The sequence below is a fragment of the Phodopus roborovskii genome, unplaced genomic scaffold (genome assembly GCF_943737965.1).
Source record: "Phodopus roborovskii unplaced genomic scaffold, PHOROB, whole genome shotgun sequence".
Taxonomy (NCBI): Eukaryota; Metazoa; Chordata; class Mammalia; order Rodentia; family Cricetidae; genus Phodopus; species Phodopus roborovskii.
Genome location: NW_026126517.1, coordinates 45345534 through 45371216, shown reverse-complemented (window position 1 = coordinate 45371216; position 25683 = coordinate 45345534). Strand labels below are relative to the sequence as shown.

The following is a 25683-nucleotide window of genomic DNA, read 5'->3' as shown; positions in this document are numbered from 1 at the left end:
TTAATCCCAGGAAACTGAGGTATACAGATTCACTGACCAACATCAATTACAGGCTGAGGAGGAAGAGGTCTGATTGTTTCCATCTTTTGCAAACTATAAAACCATCTTGTGCTGAACTATAGATAATGCAATGGTTTAGGTCTACAGCCTGAAATGTTTGATGGCACAGTTAACTTTCTGTTCGAGAGGTAGAATTTTATAAGGGAAAGATTTATTTTTAGCCCTGACACAATTTGAATGTAACAGACGTCACCAGATTTTATTTTTTTACTGTACGAGTTCATTTCCTCTGAAACTGGATGATTTAGAATAAAGCACCAGAAGCAAACCAACAGAATCCTACCCCATTTGCCGGAAACCAGAAGTGCATATGCTTTTGTTGTACAGGGGCTGAAAATGACACCATGTAGCACCCCGTCCCACCATGTCTACATCTTAACTTCCGCAATTTGTGAATATGTTATCTGATGCAAAGGGACCTTGGGGATTACAATTAAATATCTTGAAACAGATTATTCTAGATTATTGTCGTGCTTATAGGAGGGAAGCAAAAGACTGAAAGATGGACTGTTTAAGCAGAATGGACAGTACCATCTCTGCAGATGGAGGAGGGGGCCACAAGGCAAAGAACACAGTGGTCTTGACAATGGGAAGAGACAAGAGGCTGCTAGACCCTCTAAAAGGAACTTGTCCTCTAGTCAATCTGGTGTCACCCAGTGAAATTGACTTGGGACTTCGTGAAGAGCTGAATCAGAGCCACAGAACCCACTGGAAAAGCCAGGTGTAGTGGCTGGCATTTGGAGTATTCTCTTGCCTAGGCTTACTGGCAGGCCATAGGGCCCAGTTAGAGACCTTGACTCAGGAAAGAGGCAGATAATCCTGAGGTTGCCCTCTAGCCTTCATACACACGCATGCCCAGTCACCTGCATGTGAATAACCCCTCCCCCCCACACATACAGAAAAAAAGAAAATAATTGTATGTGAAGTCCAAGCTTGTGATAATCTGTTATAGATATAGTAGAGAATTAATACATTTGTTTACCACACATCCCTTCTTCTGCAGTTACCATAGCACTGGCCAGAGAATGTGGACTCTTTAAATGATACTTTTGAATGCCCTGAAAGTGTGAAGGAATAAAATCATGAGAATGAACAGAATCAGTTTCATGCCAGTATTTTTTAGTTCAAATTTTGTTCTGTTTTATGAGGTCTTAGAATGTGTCTTAAGGCTGAGAAGGGAACAGATCCCAGGCTGTCAAAGGCACAGCCCTGATATCTAGGAAGCTCCACATGAGCTCTTCCAGTCCAGCAAGCTCTTTCTGGAAGCAGATGAAACTCACAGGGCTGCTTTAGGAGCATCTATGTTGAAATACCAAGGACTCAAAGCTCCAGAGAGAGAAGAAAGACAGAGACACAGTGCTAGCACCTTGAAATCACCTTGTTGTGTGCAGTAGGCACTCAACAAGTAAATGCCTGGACTAGTATAACACTCCCCCTCCATAACATATACACACAACTCAGAAGTAGAGTTCCTGTCCAGCATATGCAAAGCCCTGGGGTGATGCCCAGTAGTGTAAACAAACAAACAAATAAACAAACAGAAAACAATCATAAAATGAATGGCACTAAGAAAAAACATATAGAAAGATGAACCCACTCCACCCAACATTTTCCACAATAGATCAGTTTCTCTGCCATCTCTAACTCCTCTGCCTCCCTGGATGCTAATTTTGATAAGATTTTACTCACAGATTTTACACAGCAAGGAAGCACACACCTAGCCTCAGGCATAGACACAGCCACCCTTCGACTTTCACACATACTTTTGGGGTAGGCCTTACAGCCCAAGAGTGATGCACACCATGCCTCCTGCAACTCTCACTTACTCGATTTGTGAACTTGTTCGGGTCTTTTAATTTAAAACAAAATAGATTTAACCATTCTGGTTGATTGAAGAGGAGGGCCCCTAAGGAACTTAATACTTAATGGTTGTATTAGTGATTTACAGTAACTCTTCATTCAAGATTCTTTCAGATGTATAATGGGAGGCTTAAAAAAATCAATATAGTCTACTGAACTGGAGAAATTGGATGATCCAGTTTTGAAACATAAGTACAGGCAAAAAAAAAAAATGATGATAAAGACTGAAATAACTCTACTCTAGCTTTCTGAAATCAAGACATGGAGGTAGGGTTGTCAAAATTTAGAGTCAAAATTTAGGAGGGAAGAGGCTTGGGGACTCTTTCCTTCACGGGTCCAGGCAAACAGGTCTGGATGGAGATTTCCCCAAATCATATAGCCAGGAAATAGATGATAAAGGACCAGGGCTCAGGACCACTGAGGCCCCAGTCTGCTTCTTGTTTTCTTTAATCAAATGTCTCCCCTACATTTTCTTTTCTATTTCTCGTGTGTGTGTGTGTGTGTGTGTGTGTGTGTGTGTATGTGTGTGTGTGTGTATGTATGTGTGTGCCTGCAGCCTGTCTCAGTCAATCCAAGGACTCAGTGGAATGGTTAGTCTCACTAGATGCTTGCTCTTAGGATTCCATTTTTGCCTTCCCAGGCTGGAACTGCAAGTAACCTGCCACATCCACTCAGCATTGATGCAGGTTGTAGGGATCTGAACTCCACTGAGCTGTTTACCTAGTTCTTGTTTTATGTGTGTGTGTGTGTGTGTGTGTGTGTGTTTAGACACACATGCCATAGCATGTGTTTGGAGGTCAGAGGACAACTATTTATGGGAGTCAGTTCCTTCCTTCTACTATATGAGTCCCAGGGGTCATACTCAGTTTGCCAACCTTGGCACCTTTACCCACTGAACCATCTTATTGCCCCCCCCCCATTCTTGTTATGTGCTAAGGACACAACCCAAGTCCCTGAACATGCTGAGCAAGAAGTCTTTCAGTGAGCTACATGGCCATCCCACTCAGCCTCTGGGGGCTGGTATCACAAGTACATTCTACATGCTCGCCTTGTTTTATTTCATTAGATAATGGCCCAAACAGCTTGTAGGCACACAAAAATAGACACTCACATCACCTTCAAAGTGTTTGTCATCTACTAGGGAGCAAGGTAGCTAGGAGATTCATCTGAAAACAAAGAGAGTGGTAAAGGGATAATACACCACAAAAGACAAACAAAAGGAGTATCGAAATCACTCCGCCTTGACATCTCCTTCTTTCACTTTTTTTTTTTTTTAAGAACTGAAATCAAACCAGTGAAATAGGAAATTCCTTTCTTGTTGCAGAATTTCTTGAAACTAGGGTCTCAGAATATCACTGAGTTTGGATTGCACCCCACACAACATCTCAGTAGCCAATTGGAAAAGATAAACAACGTAGCCTGACCACACACAATACAGTTTGGATGGGATCCGCTGGCTGGACAGGTATGTCACCATCTGCCCAGGCGAGCCAAACTAAATGAGGCACCGAGTCAAAAGGGAAGGGAACAGTAAAATATAAAGCATAGGCCTGCACCCCGGGAGACTGTGAGGCCGTTTATTAAAAATACCACACTCAAGCTGGGATGGAGAAAAGCCCTCGGTTTGGGGCTCAACTACAAAGTCTTCCCAGAGAGGTTATTGCCCACCAGAGACTGTCTTCTTGGTATAATTAGAAGAAGAAAAAAGCCATTGAATAGTGGGATTTGTGAGCAATCCGGGTCCTGTGTCTGCAGTGCTGGTCGCTCACAGGATAGGCTGTGCGGGTTGGGACACAGCACCTCAGATATTCGAAACCACAAACCCCTAGGGTTTCCTGAACAAAGTCAAAGGCCTTGCCTTCAGATCGCCAGGTCGGAGGTTGGCTCATGAAAGAAGAGCCTGGGTGAGCAGGAGAGCTGCTGGTGAATTCAGCTCCTCCTCCTGACCGGCCCCTCCTCCTCGGTTCACTGTGGATGGGGCACCTTAGTGGGTCTAACAATGTTTTTCCCAACACTCCCAACACTCTCTGTGACAACTGCCAAGCAGGGAAAGCTCTGGACAATGGCACAGAACATAATCCCATGAAGGAAACCAGGGAAGCAGATGCTTCTGTCCCTGGGGGAGTAGAGGATAATCCTCCGATCAGGTTTGACTACATTTGAGTGACCCCCAAACCCAGCTCTAGAGAAGTAGAACCCGAGTTTGGCTCTTTAAAACCTTCTTCGTGGGAGACAGAAGTGGCACGTATGTCCTTTCCTGTTTTCAACTGCTCTATTATAGTACTGCCATCATGACTTGTAAGTGAACTAGAAGGAATATTTGTTAGGAATAAAAGGAGGTGCAGAGGAGAGGGCACTTGCCGTACAAGTCCGAGGACCAGAGTTTGAATCTCACATAAAAGTCAAGCATGGGAACATACATCTGGAATCTCAGTGTTCCCATGGCAAGATGGGAGGTGGAAACTGGAGGATTCTGGGAAGTCCATAGGTCAGATGGTCCAGTGTGTGCATCAGGGAACAAAGAGACTGCCTCAAACAAGGTGAAATGTGAAGACAGACATCTGAGGTTGCTCTCTGATTTCATGGGCAGTAGCAAGTAGGTAGCACACATGGCTGGGTTGGGGCAGGCACCCGGGAATGAGGTGGAGTACTCAGGCTGAGATGCACACTGTACTCTGCACATCTGTGGACCACAGTGTGGGTGCCCTGTCTGCTCTTGCTTCACATTTCTCGTGCTTCAAACATTACTAGCCCATCTTCATCCATAGCCACCTCCAGGGACTCACAGTGGTGTGTGGGGAAGTAGGACCCACATGAAGTGCTTGTATTGCACACCAATACATTTTTCTATTTTTCTGGCTTGCCTTGGAGGGATGAGAAGAAGAGGGGGAGGATGAAGAAAGAATGGAAAAAAGAAAATAAGAGTATATGTGTGTGAGAGTTCTGATTTATGATGCATCTTAAATGGACATCAGTAAGTCACGAGAACCAGGGGAGATTCCTGAATTAATAAATGAAATCATTCCTTTAACACACACACACACACACACACACACACACACACACACACACACACATATATATATATATATATATATATATATATATATATACTAATTTTGAATGACAGGCAGGAGAAAGAGGACCAGTTTTGGGGGGCTGGTTACCCACTAACTCCACTAACAGGACAAAACCCTTTGGTAGGTATTTTTCTCCATCTATTTGTACAAGCACATTTTATTTTATTTTATTTTATTTTAAGTAGAGGGGTGATCATTGTAAAATTATTTAAAAAAAATTTTTTTTTTTGCCTAATTGTAAACTATTTGTGTAAAGGTCAGCCTAGTCCTCTACCTGATCTACAAGTGGCTGGCATAGGTAAAAGAGGCAACATTTTGGCTAATTTTGTGCTTAAAGGGTTTTTTGGTTACAATGCTAAGCAGGAGTCATCTTTCCATTTGAAGGATATTGTCTATATTTTCCCTGTGGTGTTTGCCATTTCAACATCAAGAGACAATAGGTCTCTTGGAGAATCATTAAAGAAGTACCCCACCCCTCAGCTGTGCTCACCTGTTTGAGCCTTGACTGCCATTTGAGCCTACTGACCTGTCCCCAACAGAAGGTTCATTGTAGGTCAGAGGGGAACCATGCTGGGGACCTGATGCATGGTGGTAGCAAGAACAGAATCAGAGACATCACTCTGGGACTTCTCACTCTGCTTGGGGATAGTGTCCGATAACGAAAAAGTTGATTTGGGGCCACGCAGCCCAGAATGAACACCCGCCATGCAGTCACTGGTCTGGATTTAGAAAACTGAGTTGTTCCCTAGAGGGTAGGCTGTTAATGAGTGCTTTAAAGGACAAGCTGCAGGTAGCCTGAGGGAGTGGGAAAGGACCCAAGTTCGGAGGGTTCTGGAAGCAAATGGAACTGGCTCAGAAGAGGACAGTACATCTCCCTGAAAAAGTGTCCTCACTCACATAAGGGATGTGAGGGCTACCAGATTAACACTGCCCATTCAATACTCAACTGTCAGCATTTATGACCATACAGATGCTGAAAATACTCTAAAATAAAAACAGAGGAGGTGGATCTGCAAGTCTGACCACTTGAATTTGATCCAGGGAATCTACTTTAAATAGCCAGATTCAACCGTTGCACATCTGTAACCCCAACATGTTGACAGATAGATGGGAGGTGAAGAGAGAAGAATCTTCCAGAAACTCATGGGACAGCTAACCTGGATACACAGCACAGCTACAGAAACAAGGTGTGAGACTTCGCCTCAACAAGGCAAAAGGCAAGAGCAAACTGCCACATATGTGCCTTCACACACACACACACACACACACATACATACATACACACACACACACACACACACACGCACACACACACAGACAAGTAAGTAAAAACATGCTTAAAAGATTCCAACACAAGATTATGTGAAGACATACCCATTTGTTACTAGACACAAAGGTCAGGAAACCTTATTACAAAAAGGAAATTTTAACTGGGTACACATGCGTGTAATTCCAATACTTGGGAGAATGAGGCAGGAGGACCATGAGTTGCAGTACAGCTTGGACTATAGAGTGAGAAACTACCCCAAATAAAATAAAATACAATTAAAAAATTAAAAAGTAATTCTTCTTTTTTGTATGATAATGCTCAACACACACTCTGTAAATTGTTGTGTGGATTGTGGACATCTAAGAGGTCATTGCTAATGTCTTTTTTTTTTTTTTTTTTTTTTTGAGACAGGGTTTTACTATGTAGCGCTTGCTGTCCTGGAACCCACTCTGTAGACAAGACTGGCTGCAAACTCACAGAGATCCACCTCTCTCTGCCGCCTGTGTGCTGTGATTAAAGCGTGTGTCACCACATCAGGTTCATTGTTAATGTCTTGAATTTATTCTTTTCAACTCTTTCTTACTAAAGAGACATGAATTAGCCTAAGTGCTCAAGCCTCAGTGGTAAAATTAGCAAGCAGGTACAAAGGAAATTTACCCCAAAACATCAGGCTCATAACAAACTGGGCTGCACAATCCCCCTAACTTCCTCCCACTCCCCAGATAACACCATATGTTGCAACTCTAGTTTCATTTATTCCCAGGTCCTTCCCAACACCCTCTACATTTTGGAGGAGTTTAGAGTCAATCTCCCGGATGGTGCTACTTCACCTCTAATTTCTGGAGTCTTTAACTCATTAATAATTTGTTTTTGAGAACATCCACTGGCCATCATTACAAACCTATCTCTGTTAGGAAGTAATTATTGATATCAAGTATAACACTAGCCTGCATTCAGATTCCATCTGTCGTCTAATTTTATTTCCCTTTCAGTTATTGGCTTAAAATTAGTACCTAAGAAGGTAGGGGTAAGAGGGATTGTACCCAGTTCTCACTGTCTTTTCACTGTTTCCTCCAGATGCTAATATTACTTAGGTCCAGATGAGGCCAGCTTTGTTACCACTAAATATTCAATGACTTGAGATGTTTTACTCTATAAATGAAATATGGATTTATAGGCACAGAACTGGAAGAACTATCAAGCAGCAGCATTTGTAGCTGTTTCCTAAACATAACATGTCAGTGATCCTCACAACTTTAGAAGGCCCGTTTAACTTAGCATTATCTTGTGAAACAAAAGAAAACAAAATTATCTGATGAACATTTAACAGCCTTGACTTTACCAGTGGATAAAAGCTACCTTTCCTAGAGTATTGAGTAGATCAAGGACAAAACCAGGATTTTGCATTGTAGCTTTACTGAGGCGGGGAGGGGAGGGACCACAAGTGACTGACGAGGGGCTGTGGCACAGTCTAAGTCAGTTTACAGTGTAGGCATTAGCTACAAACCCCACACTGGCTTTGGCTTGGACATTTCAGGGAGAGGAAGTCTGACTTTGCTCTACCAGGGCTCTTCCATAATACATCAGGCAAACACTGTGACTCACCTCTCAAAATCCTGTTTTATAACTAACACCAGGATATGTTTTGTAACACACACCAGAAGGAAATAAATAAATAAATACAAACATACATACATACATACATACATACATACATACATACATACATACTACTTAGAATCCAAATCCAAGCTTTGTTCCTGGGCACTTGGGATCAATATCTCAGGATATCAGAGTGGCTCCTGGCTCCAAGGACAGGGAGAGAGGCACAGTTCCATTCTTTGGGGAGAATGGGAGGCTTTCCAAAGTCACACGTTTCATGGAAACAGAAGCATTTTCAGACTTGTGTTTTCTTGGACACCTGCCTAGTGGCTAGGATCCATAAGGGCGTGTAATTGACAGACATGTGAATCACTCACAGAAATCCTGGCACACAGACACACACACACACACACACACACACACACACACACACACACAGAGAGAGAGAGAGAGAGAGAGAGAGAGAGAGAGAGAGAGAGAGAAGTTTAAATGCTCTTTTCCCACAAACTGCCCACTCCTCCCAGAAAGTTAAGGAGCCAATTCTTCCTGTTCATTGAAAAATAGCAATTGCTTTATATTTTGGCTCATTAGCTTCCCTTATATGCATGTATAAAAGCATTCCTGTAAATTGCACTCTCAGCATGAGTTGTAAAGCAGAGGCTCCCTTGCACAATGCCTGCAATATTCGATCGGATGGGTGGGGTTGAGCATACTCTGTGTGATGGTAGATTAGATGGTTTGCTTGATATTGGATGTGTGGGATTCCTCTTCCCTGAATGAGACTCAGGGATTCTGCCCCCTTGAAAAGCTGCTGTGTTCTGGGGCCCTTGTGATGGTAATATACAGGGTAGACAGATCCAGCTGCCAGTACCACCCAGAACAGCTTGGGAATTCCTTTCCCAGGGCCTCAGACACATGGAGCTCCAAAAAGAAAGGCTGGGGATTTTCCCAGGGAGCAGCTGTTGGGACTATGATGCTCTCAGCCCAGGCACAGTGTTCTACGATCCATGAGTTCTCTTTGAATAAAGGACAGGACCATCTGAATGGACACTGCTATCACCCTGAGAATGTCACTGTCTTTGCAAGGCAGAGGCACGGAAACGCAACACTAGAAACTCACAGAAGGTTTCATTCCATTGAGATCAACTCTGATTCCATCTGAACCCTAGAGGTTCAGACATTGAAATTTCAGCACCAGTGAAACTGGAAGCCTTTGTCCCTGACCTGGATGGCATCTGGGGCTTCTGGTCCCTGGGGGGGGGGGAATAGGCATATTTCGGACTATGAAAACCACAGGAATACCTGAAAACAACAACAAGCAGCTCTGGCTTTATAATATTGTATTTGTGGGGCTGGTGAAATGGCTCAGTAGGTAAAAAAGAAATGCTTGCTACAAAAGGCTAAGGACCTAGGTTTAATCCCCTAAAGACATCCTGGAAGGAGAGAATTGACTCCTGAAACTTATCCCTGCCCACCAAATATAATAAGTACAATTTTAAAGTTGTAAAAGGAATGCTGGGGGAAAGTGTTTGAATAATACGGTAAGAGAAAGACTCCATTAGATAATTCTTTATGAAGATAGTGTGGGGGTCTACATTCTAAGAAGTCAAATGTCACTAAATTACAGGCTATGCCAGAATTTTGCCAAATAAAACTTAGACTCATCATAACCTTGCCACCAAGTATGGATGGCTGAGAGGCTTGCTCAAAATGACAAGTGAGGGACACGATCAGAAGCTCTCAGTGGCTCCCATCTGACAGTTATGGCTGCTCTCACACTCAGGTCTAGCTTTATATATGAGAAGATACTAAACAAAGGAGCTAGACCCTCACAAACCACCAAATAGAGAGGCTATGTCCATGTGTGGGATCTGATCTATAAAGAATGCTTTTGGTGGTTTATTTCAGTCACAAAACAGCAGTAGACAGACAGACAGACAGAACATGCAGCATGTGTGGCTAGTTCTTTATAGTTGTTCTTTGTTCCTGTGTAAATCCATTTTACAGGAGTCCCACTCGTCAGACATGTGTTTTTATTTTTTATAATTGAGAAAAATGTGTTAACACTCTGGAATGTCCATGTGTAGAGAAAGAGAAAACATTTTATGGGCTTGTACATATATGATTTATAATGCATACATCCTGCACCAGAGTTCCTAATGAAAACCACTTATTCAACAGAAAGAAAAATCTTTTTTTTAATTCAGCATTTTTTGACTTGGGTATGCTGTTATTCTGAGGCTATGCATATGCTGCATTCACACAAGCCTTAGCTAAGCAATGAAATGCGTGTCATCTCAATAGTTTTCAGGGCCATTTTGGCCCTCTGTAGAGAGTACATGGTGTGCCACCAAGGTCTTCATCCTCCCAGCAACCAGAAAGTTCATAGCTAAGGGTGCAGGATGAGTTGTACCCCCTAGACTTTATCTTTAGCTAAAGAGAGATGCCTGTCCTAATCAAGGTTTTGTGCCTCCCTGTGTACAGCTGGTGTCCACGCATGGCTGTTGCACCCAGTGAAGGGTGCATCCATCTGGAACCACATCTGATCTTCCTCGCCACCTCCTGAATCTAGGTTGTCACAGCATGGCAGGTCCTCCCATCCAGTTTCTTCCCACTCCTCACAGGCATTGTTCCTAAGAGCCCGCCCTCAAATTTCAGAGTTTCAGCATCTCTTCTCCAGGGAATTCCATGCAGGACACACCTATTTATTTAAAGATGTTGGGGATTTCGATGCCATTTAAATGCGATTGTGATGGAACCTCCTTGGTTCAGGCTAAAGCAGACCCAGCTCAACATTGATGTCAGCAGGGTTGCCTTTAGACATTTTCCAAGCCTAGAACTGTGCTGTGGGCTTTATGCATGGTTATCATATGCAATGCAAAGGTCTGCTGGTTCTATTTGTGTTTCCCTGCATGTTAACTCCCTTCCAGAACTTTCTCTTCTAACTGTGACTCTGGGATAGAATGACTGCCAACTCACTGACCACTAGAGCAGTTTAAGCACTGGGAGAAAGTGAAAATGGGACCCACATGGGCCATTGTGTTCATGAGAAATCTAACCTAAGAGAAACACACCAACAGGCTCTCAGGTAAAGTAATTTAGGGCAATAAAAACATATTCTTCTAAGTGATACTGTCCCCAAGTGACTCCCATAATGAAAACGAGAACATCTTCCCGTCTTTCAAATCACCCCAGTTATAAGCAGGATTAGGTAACTAACTCCTGCAATCAGGCCACAGCAAGTCCTTTTAGTGTCTACCATCAGGACTTGGCTTTGGGGGTGGGTGGTGCCTGGAAGGGGGGAGGGCGTGCATGCATGAGCTCCTGCGAGAGCTCACACTGGAGTGTGATTTGAGAGCAAGTGTTTCCTACCTACTCAGCCTTGAGATCTCTAAGTTGGGCTGCCTTCTACAAAGTCTTTACCTTGTTTGCATGCTGTGTGGACAGTGGGAATGGCCTGGAAACCATTCCTCTCAATGCAAGTTAGACTCCATTTCAGAAAGTAAAGGAAGGGATGAAAGAGGGTATCATAGTCAGCAACTATCCAAAATTCAATGCTGGAAGCCCCAGAGATCAACTTGCTTCCTCGTGCTCATTTTTCCTGCTAATACGTGTCTAATAAGGGAAGAATTGCTAAAAAGCTGAGAAAACCTGTATTCACATCTTCTATGAAGAGACCGACTTTATGTGACAGGCAAAGAAACCACTTATTCTCCTCTTACAGTAACTGCAAAGTGCTTTTTGACCTTGGAAAGAAAAAAAAATCAGTGTTAAGAAAGAATTGGTTAGGTCATTGCCTAAGGAGGCATAAAGGCCACCAGGAAATAAATTAAAATTAAAATAGATTCTTTTATTGGGTCATGTCTCATTCTCTCATTTATAAGCAAGGTTTCCACTCAAGGAATTGATCCTGCAGGGGATAATTTGGTTCCTCTTGTTTTCTTGGTTCAAGGAAAAGTTATAAACAGAAGTAGGGAGGGAAGCTACAGTGCTTAAAGTATTTAAAAAAGAATTCCAAGGAAGAAGTCACAGGAACTGCAGTTGTACAAGGTAGTTCATGGGGTGGACAATTTGTTTTGCTCTGTTTTATGTGTGTGTGTATTCGAGCAAGTGTGTGGTTCCTGTGTGATGTATGTACATGTTGTGTTTGGGTACACACACATCTACCACATGCAGAGTCCAGAGGTAGATATCAATTGTCCTGCTCTGTCATTCAAGCCCCAGTGATCCTCCTGTCCTTACCCTCCAACCCCATAGCATTGACATTACTTCCTTTGGGTGCTGAGATGTGAACTCAGGTCCTTTTGCTTGTATCCAGGAGTCATGGTCTCCCCGACTAAGCCATTTCTCCAGCCTTAACAACAGCTCAAAAAACACTAGTGTCTGCTAAATCAAGATAACATGCATATAAGTTACACCAGACAGGCAGAAGGATACTAGCTACATGTTCTGACCTTGAACAGTAAAATTCTTTCCAGAATTTACTCTGACATTCAATTAAGTAATCTGGGGGTTATCAGAACATCTACTTCAGAAATGGCTTAACATTTTTGGATCACTCTTTCCTCTACAGGCTAGACAAAGATAGACAATTTCCCTTGATAGAATACTCTACCTTCCATTCTTGGAAAGGCCGGCCAATTCTCTAATAGGAAGCTTCCACCTTCACAGTTACACAGGTACTGATGGGAACTGAGCATGTTGCTTTATCTTGTGAATCTGATCACTTTGTTACAAGAAATTTCTTACCAATGATGAAAACAAACATGTTTAAGAGGTCACTCTCCTCCCCTGGGATAATAACAGTAACAGCACATTCATCTTTAGAAGGATTTTTAGATGCTTTGGAACCTCAGGATGAGATTGTGACTTCACTATAGTGACACTGGACACTTGGAAGCAATGAACTCTTAGACTGAGGCTTTGGGGGTAGCATTCCTATTCAAAGCAAGAACATGTAAATCTGATAACACCATTCCAAGCAATAGGCCCATTATTTCTCAAAGTGACAAAGCTATTACTATTTGTTCTAAATGTGTGGGGGAGGGTCTGGTCCTAAAGTTGATTGTGTACATCGATACACACACAAACACACTTAAAAAACTACATATATTCTACATATTTCCCTTTGTCCCGCCCCCTTTCTTCTACCTTTGCAGACAAGTATGCCACAGGATTCTTGTAGAGGCATTGTTGCATACCTTTGTGTTTGTTTTGTGACATTGTATCACTATATAGTCTAAGTTGGTCTGGAGCTCACTATGTAGACTCTGTTGGCCTTGAACTTAACAGAGATTGGCCAGTCTCTGCCTCTCAAGTGTAGGAGGAAAGGCATGTGCCAGCATGCCTAGCCAGAGCAATTTTCCCCCTTCCTTCTTGTTTATCTTTACTGGGGAGACAGAAGCAGCAATTGCAAAATGTAAGGATGCTAAATGTAAGAATTATGCCAATTTGTGTTGGTTTCTTTCTCCTTGCAAAATTAATTGTATTGTGTGTATCTGGGGTTCCTAATATGGCATTCTGGTGTTCTTGGAGAGTAAAATGTTTACTACACTGAAGCAGTTACTCGAGGCACATACATTCTTCACACGCACTCATTCTGAGCATAACCAGACAGGGCTGAGCTCTGCAGTTGGAAGATGCACATGGGTGCCTCTGGCTTTGGTGTTCTCCAGCATGCACACTGAGAGCCACATCTCCACACCCTATAGATTTACTGCCTGACAAGCCTACCGTGAGGAGAATGTTTCAGGCCGAGTCTGTCACGAACAACTTTATATGGCTTTTGCTTTTCTGTGCTGCTTATTGAGAATGTTGACCACTGGGATGCCATGTCAGAAGCAGATGTGCCCAGTGGTGAACCCTGAAGACAACTGCTTCATCATTCTTTATGTTACATAAATCAGAATACAGACAAAAGACAGGCTGATAGACAATGTGAACACTCTAGACCCTGTTTATCTTCTAATTGCTGTGTGTACAAAGAAGTTATGAATGTATACAGTGTAACTAACATGGAGTATGATATAGTTTTGTATGCATGCTTATGTATGCATGCATGCATATTCCCAGGTCTGCAGCTGCATATATATTCATATATGTAGAAGCCAGAAGTCAATCTTAGACATTGTTCATTCATTAGGCATTACTTGAAACCCATCTAGTAGGATAGGCTGGCTAGCCAGGGAGCCTCAGGGTCCCCTGTTTCCTTTTCCCCAGTTCTGGGATTATAAACCTGTACCAGCCCCACCTCACCTTTATTATTATTTGATTCTTCTTTATAACTGTCCCTATGGCAGGAAAGTGGTTAGTTAATAGGAGAAGTCAGAGACCAAAGACACAAGATCACCAGAAATCACTGTTTTGGTTGAGTTGGGACTAGATTGACAACAGCATCTCTTAGCCACTCTGCTCTCCTGGGAACTTCTGACAGTCTAGTTTCCACTGCAGACTAACATGTCCTCAATTGACAGAGATCAATTCCATTCCTGCGCCTGCCCGGCAAGCTAAGGTACCAATAATGCCTTGCACAGTGTGTTAAGGGACATAATCAAGTGGATAGGGACTCATGTCAGTTAGACTTTGTCTCCTTAAAAATCAAGAGTGCCCGTGGTAACAGAGAAGTTTTAACAAGGAGGAAAACCCTAGACAGTTGTCTCTAGGTTCTTTGCTGCCGCTTCAAGGACAACCAGGAAAAGAACTGCTATTTGAGGCAACTTCATTATAAAATCATTTTTAATAAGCAATCTTAACAAAGAGAGGGAACGCTCTTGTGGAGAAGCCCTCCAGGGACCCACAGGCTGCCCACTTAAGTTATTAGGAAGTTTCACACAAGGGACCAAACAGCTATTTCATTGGCCTCGGGGGACAGAGTTTAGTTTTCACCTCATCTCTAGGGGCGCTGGTGTGATCCCATCTAAGCAAGGCATAGACCGCTCACGTGACAGCAATCCATTAGGACAATGCCCCAACTTGGTAGGGGAGGGAACTGGATTTTCAGTTTTGTCAACACAAAGAGACATGGTATAAGGGAGACCGATAAATGAACTCAGTATACTTGGTGATGCCCAAAGGAAGAGGTGGTGGATACACCTTGCTGGGACCTTCCTATTCTTTAAGAAGAACCATAGAAACCCATTTCAAGCCAAGGAAGAAATACCTACTATGAGAAAAGACTGTGGTTTCCCACATCTTTCCAGTTGTTTGAGGGAAAGATTCTTCGTGATGAAAGGGGGCTAATCCAGTGCATTTTCCTTCATCTACCTAAGATGTGGAATTTGGGGTTCAAATTTTTATCAAGCTATTTGTAGCTGAGTTAAAAGGGCTAGAGAGACACAGGTTCCAGGTGTATCACAGGAGCCCTGGCCAATTAGCCCTGGGATGAAAGCAAGCAAGGAGAACCATTAGCCAAGGAATTCAAAGTGCATATGTATTTTTTAAGCTTCAAGGCTCATTCCATGCCTCTGATTTTAATGACATGGCAAGAATTGGCCTTACAATTAGACCTTATAGCTGGGGAGATGAGCAAAAGGTAACAGCTTTCTCCACTGTCAGAGTCACCCCATCTGTTTAGGTTGAAATCTTTCTGCCCAGTAAGCATTCTCTCCTTAGAGCCCATCACAGGAATGGGCAGAAGAAGAGTTTCTAGCTAAGGACTGGGGTTTTATATGGGCTCATAGAAGGGGCTAAGGAAAGAAACATCTGATTCAGATGATGCCAAGTGACAAGACAGGAAAACAATGTTTGCATGTCACAGTATTTCCCCATGCATTCTGGTGCTCCTCATCAGTCATGAGAGAAAGGAAACCTCCATGTCTTTCTAATTGTCCATTCCTTCCTATGCAACAGTTGACTCCAGCCACATGGGTCCTTAACATTGTCCTCAGAGCCATCGACTGACCTAGTGATCGTACCTATGGCTATGTCTTTAGACAGAGCTTGGGTCATCACAGGTGAGCTGAACCTGCAAGGTGTTAAAACACAGTATATAAATGTGAACTTAGCCCTGCATTTTCTTGCAGTATTTTTGTTATGAGGAATCCCTCATTTCGAGGTTGGGGGGGGGGAGCAGGGGATGCTAGGGAAATAGTCAATCAATAAAGTGCTGACCTTGCAAACATGAGGCCCCAAGCTCAATCCACAGAGGTCCCACAAAAAAATCCAGACATGGTGGCATATGCTCCCAGTGCTGGGGAGGCAGAGATCCACAAATCCTGGAGCTTGCTGGCAAGTCAGCTGTGCCTACTTGGTTAAATTCCAGGCTAATGAGAGAGTCTCAAAAATTAAGGAGAGTGGTGCTTAAGGAAGAAGGACCAAGGTTATCCACTGATGTACACACACACACACACACACACACACACACACACACACACACACACAGAGAGAGAGAGAGAGAGAGAGAGAGAGAGAGAGAGAGAGAGAGAGTCTTCAAAAGGAGGTAGTTTTTCTCCTACAGAGTGAGCTATTAGACAGGGAGGGAATGGATGGACTCAATATGGGGCCTCATGCAGTTCTAGGTACAGATTAGGAACTATGAACACTTTTGCTAGTAAACCTGTCTATTTCCTACCCCTGCCTTCTTACAGGCATTGGCTCCTGCCCGCTCTGCAGCCTGCCAGCCTTCCTTTAGTTTTGGTATTAAATTTCAGGATTTTTCTGTCATAAAATCTTTTTAACCCAAAGTAAAAATTGAAAATGAAACTTGTGTCCTTTACTGAATCTAAACCACAATCTATCACATTTTGGCACCTTTATTTGACAGTTTTTATTTATTTATTTACCAGTTGTTTGCTTGTTTGCTTGAGACAGGGTCTCATTAGGCACCGTGGCCTGGCCTGGAACTTGTCACCTCATCCAGGCTTGCTTCACACTTTTAACAATCTGTCTCCTTCCCTCAGCCCTCTAAGTTCTGGGAGCACAGGTATGTGTCACTATGCCTAGCTCAACTTTCTTTTCTAATAGTTACAGTTGTCCGTTGACTAAGACATTAAAAGCCAGAATTAATACTTAGGTGGTCAACACAATAAAAGTAGCCATTTTGTTACAGAGGAGAAACATTTGCTCAAAGATGAAGTGGAGCAAGTAGAGAACATTCCATTAGGAGACAGGTAACCTTGGGATGTCAAGGGCAAGAGGGGAATTAGCTTGGAAATAAAAACCTTCATTGCAACAATGTGCAGCTAAAGCAGCAATTGTCATTAAGAGCTACTGTAAAGTTTTAGTGTAATTGCTTACATTGATATAGAATGGTGCCTCTCTTCACATGTCAAGCACATCTGAATCTCTTCCTCTTTTGCATTTTCATTCCTTGCTTGCAGATATTACAACCCAGATCAAACCCTAAATTCAGGTAGGATTGAGCATCAGCAAAACCTAGTTACTATCTTTTAAAAAGGAATTACTCTACTTTTACCTGTGTGTGTGTGTGTGTGTGTGTGTGTGTGTGTGTGTGTGTGTGTGTGTGTGTTGATGACCACAGAGGCCAGGAGGGGGGCTATCTGCTTGCCAGAAGCTGGACTTACAGGCAGATATGAGTTGCCCAATATGGGTTTTGGGAACCAAACTCTAATCTTCCGCAAGAGCAACAAATGCTCTTAATCAGCGAGCCATCTCCCCAACCCTATAGCTGCTTATCTTTCAGATATAGTCCACTCCCTGCATTCTGTCTTGCAGTCCTGTTTGCTTGGTTGGGTTAGGCTTCAAGGAAACCACAGTGTGCTGAATCACACTATCTGGTCATTGAATGGTAAGCATCAACAATCAGGTTAAGCAAAAAAAAAAAAAAAATCCCAAACATACTATACATGGAGCTGACCACAATCAAAGGTGCTTTGGTGGAAGATCAGTTCACGCTATCAGCCACTCATATGGCTAGTGTCTGGGGCTTTAAGATCTCCTAGAAGCACAAGAGCCCCTGAAGAGTTGTTTCTATCATGGGATCAGCTGAGTTGTATGAATAGTGATACTGACTGTTCAGCATCTTTAAGGGATCAAGTCAGGATGTTAGGCAGATGATACATGATCCCTTTAATGTGGGAAGGCTGGATAATTGCCAGCAGATCATCTTAGATGGACTTTCTTATGCAGCAGGAATAAGATTCTCCTGTCTTCAAATAAGCTGATTCTTCAAGTGAAGAGCCTATCTAACCCTGAAACAGTTATAAGAAACCAACACCAGGCGTCTACAAGATGGCTCAATAGGTAAAGGATATTGCTGCATAGCCTAACAATTTGCGTTCAATCCCTAGATCTTCAAAGGCAGAAGGAGAGAAAAGATTGTACAAAGTTTTTGTACTCCAATGTCTACATGTGTGCCATGGCAAAAATTCCTGCACACAGACATCACGTGCACGCACACACACATAGTAACAATGAAAAACTAAAGTTGAAAATGATTTAAAAATAAAATAAAACCTCAGACAGTGTAGAAATAACTGTTGTGCTTGGCTTTCTTTTCTACTGTAAAGTGGGAGAATTACTCTAATGAAGCCAGTTGGTTTTAAAATTCTTTGCCTTTGAATCCTGTGTCCTTGGGGGCATGTTAGTGTATGTGTCAGGTTCCATCTTTAGAGCAGGAATCATAAAGCCATGGCTATGATGAAACACATGAGAGTTTTTAAAAGTGCTCTAAAAAAAGGCCTCTTACCAATTGGCCCAAAGGATGAGCCACTGCCCATACTAGACATGCCAGTGAAACTCTCCCATACACAGAAATGGACTGTCTCATTTGCTTCAAAGTCTAGGCTCTGCCTGTGACCAGCTGGGCCAGTAAACAAGTTCTTTGACTCCTTTAAAGTGATTCATTCTTTGGATACATTTTCTTATCTGAAACTTGTTGCAAGGGCGAAAGCCAATGGAACTCATGAGAAGATGAGAGGAGATAATGTCAGCCAGCATTAGACACATGTATAGAGTGTGGGAAGTGCCTCCGCAGAGGGACACACCACCATTGGCTGCAACTGTGGGCACTTCAGCTCTCACTATTGTGCTCTCACCGTTGAATCAAAGGTAACAAAGGCTCCTATGGTAAATGAGTAGCCTCTCTCTCCTTCCCTATTTCCTCTTTCATGCATACATTTGGTATACATATTTGTGTGGGTCTGTATGTGCACGTATGTGAGGAGGCCAAAGGTCAGCACCAGATGTCCTCCTTGGCCTCTCCCCATCTACTGTTTGAGACAGGGTTTCTCATTGAACCAGGAGATCACCAATTTGGTTAGACTGGCTGGCCAGGAAACCCCCAGAGATCCTTTGGCCTATGCCTTTCCTTCACCAGGACTATAGATGCAGTTGCCACACCCATTTGTTTGCTTTTCTTTTTTTTAACACATGTGTTCTCCTGCTTCATAGAGAGCACTTTGCCCACAGAGCTTCCAACACAATTCCCCAGCTTTTTCTTAGAGTTCAGCCCAAACACGGGGAAGAGTTTATTAACTGTGTGATAAATCTATCAATCACACACAAGTCTCTTTTAGGTCAGATCATTTTGTTTTCTGAAGAAGTTTAGAGAGTCAATTACTATCTCAACACACCTTGGAACCTATTATGTATGAGACAGAGTCCTGATTAGGTTTTTATCAATTTGAGACAAACTAGGGTCATCTAGTAAGGAAAAACTTTAACTGAGAAAATGCCTTCAATGGATTGGCCTATAGATAAGTCTGTGGGATGTTGTTGATTAGTGATTGGTATGGGAGGGACCAGGCCATTTTGGGCAATGCCTCTCTGGGGCAAGTGGTTCTAGGTGTACAAAAAAGCCAGCTGAATAAGCCATGAGGAGCAAGCCAGCAAGCAGCCTTTCCCCATGGCTTCTGCTTCAACTCCTGTCTTAGGATCTCTCCCCAACTTCCTTTATGATTGACTGAATGGGATGTATAAGCAAATACATCCTTTCTTCCCTAAGTTGTCTGGGTCATGGTGTTTATCAAAACAATAGAAAGCAAACTTGGACAGTAAGGAACACACAAAAACACGTTTGTTCTAAAGTCAGTTCTCAAATCTGGAGTCTACTAACAAAGAAAAACCAGGAGGTCTAGGTGGACACACTTAGCCAGAATAGCTCTGTGTAGAGCATTTGACAGCTGATGGAATTGCTGAACTTTCATCTTTTCTGTGGAGTTCACAGGTCCTCACTCTGAAGTTGGGTTTTAAGACGATGAAAACTGTCTGCCTTGGGCAAACCCCCAGGGCCAAGTGCAGTCCATTTATTTTTACCATGATGGGCCACAGAACAGCTTAGGAGGGTGTAGTGTAGCCACATGGACTGACTTAAACAATGAAGTCATTTCCCGACTCTACACCAGACACTTGGCTTCTTCCATCTAGTCACTCTTGAAGGGAGTAGGCAGGTATTGCCCATGCTGAGAACAAAGGGAGATGAACACCAGAGACAGTTTCTAGGGTCCCAGGTGAAATAATTGAATTTACTTGGTTGTTCGCAGATGTTTGGATCACGGCACTCAAATCTTGTATAGAAGGCCTCTAATTCTTTTTGTTTCTCCTACACTCCAGCTAAACTGGTTAGAGTGGAATCTTCTGGGTTGGGTGTACCTGATATTTGCATCTTAGGATGTTTCCTGTGACTATGCCCCTGATCTCCATGTCTTAGCCCACTCTGTCTTTCATTCTATGGAGTCTTTGAGCAGGCAGCCCTGTGAGACATGAGCATTTGCATTTTGGTCATACCCCACTGCCACCAAGTTTTATATATGGGATGGTTAATAGTGCTAGCAATGAACCTTCCCATTACCTTATGAGCATGAGCTTAAGGCTTTTCTGGATTATTTGTCAGTGAGCCAAGGGATGAGAATAGAGGACCACTGAAAGAAGGCTCATGCCTGTCTTAATGTCCTAATGAAACACCCTGCTTAGGACTTGAAATTATAACTGCTGTGAGTCAAATGGGTTGTCAACGTAACCTACAAACTCTGTCACCAAGGCACCCTCCAGTAAGTAGTCTTTCTGAGAGTGGTGCCTGGGTTTCACTGGACTGTGAGTGAGCCTCACATTCAAGGTTGCTGAGAATCTACAATCAATCAATGAGTGGCTTCCAGGAACTTCTGAGTAGATAGCAACAGATGTGACAAATTTGTGGGTTTATTTCCTGGGGTTTACAAAGACCCAAGGAGAGAAGATTCATTTTCTTCAAGTCAAATTCAAAGCCACATCTCTGGGGATTAAAAAAACGAACACAGGGCTGTGGAGTTGGATCAATGATTAGCAGTATTGTTGTTGCTCTTGCAGAGGACCCAGGGTACCCAGTAGTGGATTCTCAGCACCCACATGGCAGATTACAACCTTCTGGTAACTGCAGTCCTGGGGGACATGAAGCCGCCTTCTGACCATAACGGGAATGAGACATACATGTGGAGCACACACACACACACACACACACACACACATATGTATATGTATGCAGATAAAACACTCAAACACATAAAATAATAAAATATAGATAAATTGAAAAAAGGTAATAATTGTTCTATTTTAAATGGCTGCAATAAATATTTTGAAAGGGACATAAAAGATAGCACCTAAAAGAAATATTCATAATAGTGCTAAAATATTTTGACTGCTAAGAGTCAGAATCTATTTATAAATAATACAGTGCGTTAATTATTTACTTTAGGTGTTAGCCTGTTACAACTAAACATAAAAAGATGTACTAACTTATCTGCTAGTAGCAATTTGTGTTAATACTAAAATATTTTGGAATATTTGGATATAATATTTCTGTTGGTACCGGGAGGGGGAGGTTGTATAGAAAATTGACAAATCAACTTAAGATTTAAAAGTCACACTTTTTTGACTGCTCACAATTGAGTCACCTGTACTTCCTGGACGCTTGTACTTCTCTGTGTGTAAATGAAAGAAGCAGGGCAGGCTTAGGTGGAAAGAATAAAAAATACAACTGAAGATGGCAATAGGAAGACATGACAGTGCTCAGGTATCATTGGTACGATCTCAGGGCCTTCTATATATCCTCTGGGCCTGCCTTGTTGTGGCTTTTTGGTGTCCATTTGGTGACAATTCATCACAGCAGCTGGATAGAATGGTCTGTTGCAGGCTCTCTTTTTCTTTTAAAGTTGCATGTATGTGTATGGGTGTGTTTCTCTGTGTACTTATCTGCCATGTGAATCAGATATCTATGGAGTCCAGAAGAGGGTGTTGGATCTCCTGGAGCTGGAGTTAAAGGTGGTTGTGAGTCACCCAGTATAGATGCTGGGAACCAAACTTGGGTCCTGTGGAAGAGCAGAGCAGCCAGTGCTCTTAACCACTGAGCCATCCCTGGAACGTCCCTCCTCATTGCAGGTTTTTGTATTGGTATTTGTTCTTGTGTAATGTTTTATTAAATACAGAACTGCCCAAGCAGAATTAGATTAAGAAGTCAGGAGTGAATGACCAGCTGTCCTTGACAATTAAAAAACCAAAGTAGCAGTTGATTCCAAGAAGAAGGAAAAAGATATTATCCACTCAGTATTATTTCATCAGGAAAAGAAACCAGAACACTCCTTCAAACATGCAAAGTGCAAGCACTCTTGCAAGTGTCCAACCAGATCCATATGCTATGTAATCACCATGAAAATGAAATTGAAATTCCACACCACAGTGTGAAATTGATCTAATGTCCCTATCCCACAAGTAAAGATGTTTTTTCATATTCATATTCTAAAGCCTAATAGCAGCATTTCCTATCAACAATTGAAAAACATTACAGCTGCAAGAATTTCTTAACTAATTTGGGCATGATGACTTAGCACGAGAAACCCCTGAACTTTAACTTCTCCCCCTCAGCCAACCAGCCAAACATTCAGGCATCCTTCAATGCTCAGGAGAACCTGGCTTCCTAAGGACTATACTCAGGGGCTTCCAGGAGGCTAGCAATCTCATGTCTTTTCATGAAATGTATGGTTCAATTTGCTCCAAACCATGGTGTGCTTGTATGTGCATGTGCACACGCGCATGTGTGTGCGTGTGTGCGTGCGCGTGCGTGCGTGCGTGCGTGTGTGTGTGTGTGTGTGTGTGTGTGTGTGTGATGTGTATGCTCACACAGTCTGAATGTCTTAATTATTCAGGCTCACTTTATAGTTCTTGAACTTCTGAGTGGTGCACGTGTGACCTGACACCTTGGTCTGATAATACATTTGGCAACTATACATATTAATTTGTAAGTTGAACAATCTTTTTTTTGGAGGGCAGTTAAAAAGCTCAGATTTAAATCACTAATCCAGGGTGACTTGAGTTGTCAACTATTATATAGTCAAGGCTTGACCAAGGTTTCCAGAATCCTGGCTAAAAGTGAAAACTTTGAGTCAGTACAGAAATGACATCATACACTTCCCTGGTAGTGAGAAACTTCTTGAAGAACAGATGTCAAGAGGAGTTAAGAGGAGCTGAAATTTAACATCTTAAAAAAAGAGAAAACCCCGCAAAGCACATTAGGAAGAAATCATTTGGGGGATAGCTATTAGAGAAAGAACTGATTGATTTCCTTTTCCTGCATACATTGTGGACCTATGCTAAGATCAAAAACATAAAGGGCTATCTGTCAAGTTGGGTGACAAAAACAATCTATGTTCTCACGGCATAGAGGACTTCTACACTCATGCACTTCGAAGAGTGAAATCTCTCCTGACACTCACAGCTCTGTGTCCACTGCCTGATTGCTATTCTTTTCAACTTGTCATGGGGATATTTTATTTTGGGGCATCACCCCCACTCAGAAAACTTAAATATCATCTTACCCTTCCCCAAGCATCCTGACATCATCTGACCTCAATCTTTCAGTCAAGACACTTGTGAGCTTTCTGCTTTTCTACAGGTACTTCATGATTGATGTCTTCCAGGGTGTCTAACCTGCAACCCTCAGGCCCTGTGAAATCCAGAGTAGCTATAAATGAGGCTGGATACAAAACCACAAACTTACTTAAAACATTATGATAACAGCTCATTTGAACTGTGAGGTTTTCAAGTGTGAACTCTGTAGATGACAATGGTGTCAGAAGGTTGGACAACCCAGACTGACTCTCAAGGTTAGAAAGAAACTACTATTGTGGCAGTAATTCTTAAGGTTGACAGGGATGAAATTATCCAAGCCTTTGCCGAAAGGCCTACTTGGTTAAATTGCCTAATATTAAAGTATAAATCTCCCCCTCACTGGTCACCACACTTATGCTATCCCCTAAATCCCTCCATGAATTTCTACACAGGCCCATAAGTTATTTTCAGTGATGGCAATACCTTGAATGTCTTGATACATGGACTGTCTATACAATGCCAACATCTGTGGCCTCTGCTTTCTGTGATGTCATCATTTGAGGTATGATCTTCATTCCTATGGAGCTGAACTGGGTTCTTTGGTCTGCTTATCTAAGAGCCAATCCACAATACAAACTGTCTGTAGCTTTCCGTATATGGCTAGGTGGCCAGAGGTCCATACCCCAAACCACCATAAACAGTAGGCACAATCAGCAGCCCCTGCTTGGGAGAGGCCCAGGACGGAGCTAGCAGAAAGACTGGATTACTTACCACCTCTAGAGTGGGTCCCTCCAGGCCAGGGACGAGCTCATGGGCAAGGCTGTGCAAGGAAGCTCTCTGTACCATGCCTGCCCTGCGGATATACAGAGGACTTCAGTGGCCTGCGCTGTCAATCTCTCAGTCAGCATGAGCTCAATTATGCACCGACAACAGCAAGAACAACAAGAACAACGACAGAACAACCCCCAAAAACTAAGGGTCACGGACTAGCCTGATTGAGGTGGGGGGACAGCGACTGCAACTGTGGAGGTGCCATCCTGACCATACACCACCTAGCTTGGGCTGGACCTTTCGTGGCATTTCAAATGAGCATTCCACGGAGAGTCACATGGAAGAACTGTGAGCCTGGGCCCTAAATGTCAGGCAGCTTCTCATTGCAAGATACTTCTTTTACTTAAAAATAAATAAATAAATAAATAAATAAATAAATATTGTGATTCCTTACATTTTTCTCTTCTACAAATACAGAAAGACAGACAGACAAACCCAAGAGCAGATTTTGAGAATCAACTGAGGCACAAGTGAAACTATTTTGATGTTACATAGATATTGCTCCCCACCCCTCCCCCCAATGATTCAGGTGGAGCTTAGGAAAAAAAAATGTAAAAAGTTGAAAGAAGAAAAATGTGGGGATATCTCCTTATCATTCCTCTGTCGTGCCAAAAATAGATTCAATGCTGGACTTGGGATGATGCCCAAACACATCTCATAGGTAGCACGTATCTGCAGTATAAAGTGCTCATCATCAAATTCTAAAGAGTCTATTCGTTTAAAGCCTAAACAATATGCTGGTCAGCTACAGCGAAGGTTGACTGCTTGCATCAGCAGCACAGTGTTTCATCCTGAAGTTCAAGGCTCAGTCAAACATCACTGCTCCGATTGCACATCACAGCACCTTACACTGACATGAGTTGCTAAGTTTATGGTGAAATCTGAGTGAGGCAGTTGATGAAGGCGGTTGACCCTGAGAAGTGGAATGAATACAGAGAGCATAGACCCAGCACACAGTTCCACACCACGCTATCAATGCCAGTTACCAGGGCCCCCACGGACCACGCCATGGTTGTGCAACAGCGCCTCTATCCCCCTCAGTATCTCTGCTCCACAGACACAAGAACAAAACAACCTCATCTGTGAGCTAGTGGCAAGGAAAAGGAGAGAGAAGCTTAAAAGAAATCAGGGCTTTCTAGAAACTCTGCTAAGAAGGATCCAGAATAAGAGGTGAACAGTAAGTAATTGATCCTCCTGGCTAGATTTTGTGGCGTCTGTACGGAT

At 42.7% G+C, this 25683-nt stretch overlaps 1 protein-coding gene across 2 annotated transcripts in view; it reads right to left on the bottom strand.

Moving 5' to 3' along the window:
- The window catches only part of Rora (RAR related orphan receptor A), a 701488-nt gene that overhangs the window by 152796 nt on the left and 523009 nt on the right, over nucleotides 1-25683 (bottom strand). The gene's annotated exons all lie outside the window — the stretch shown is intronic.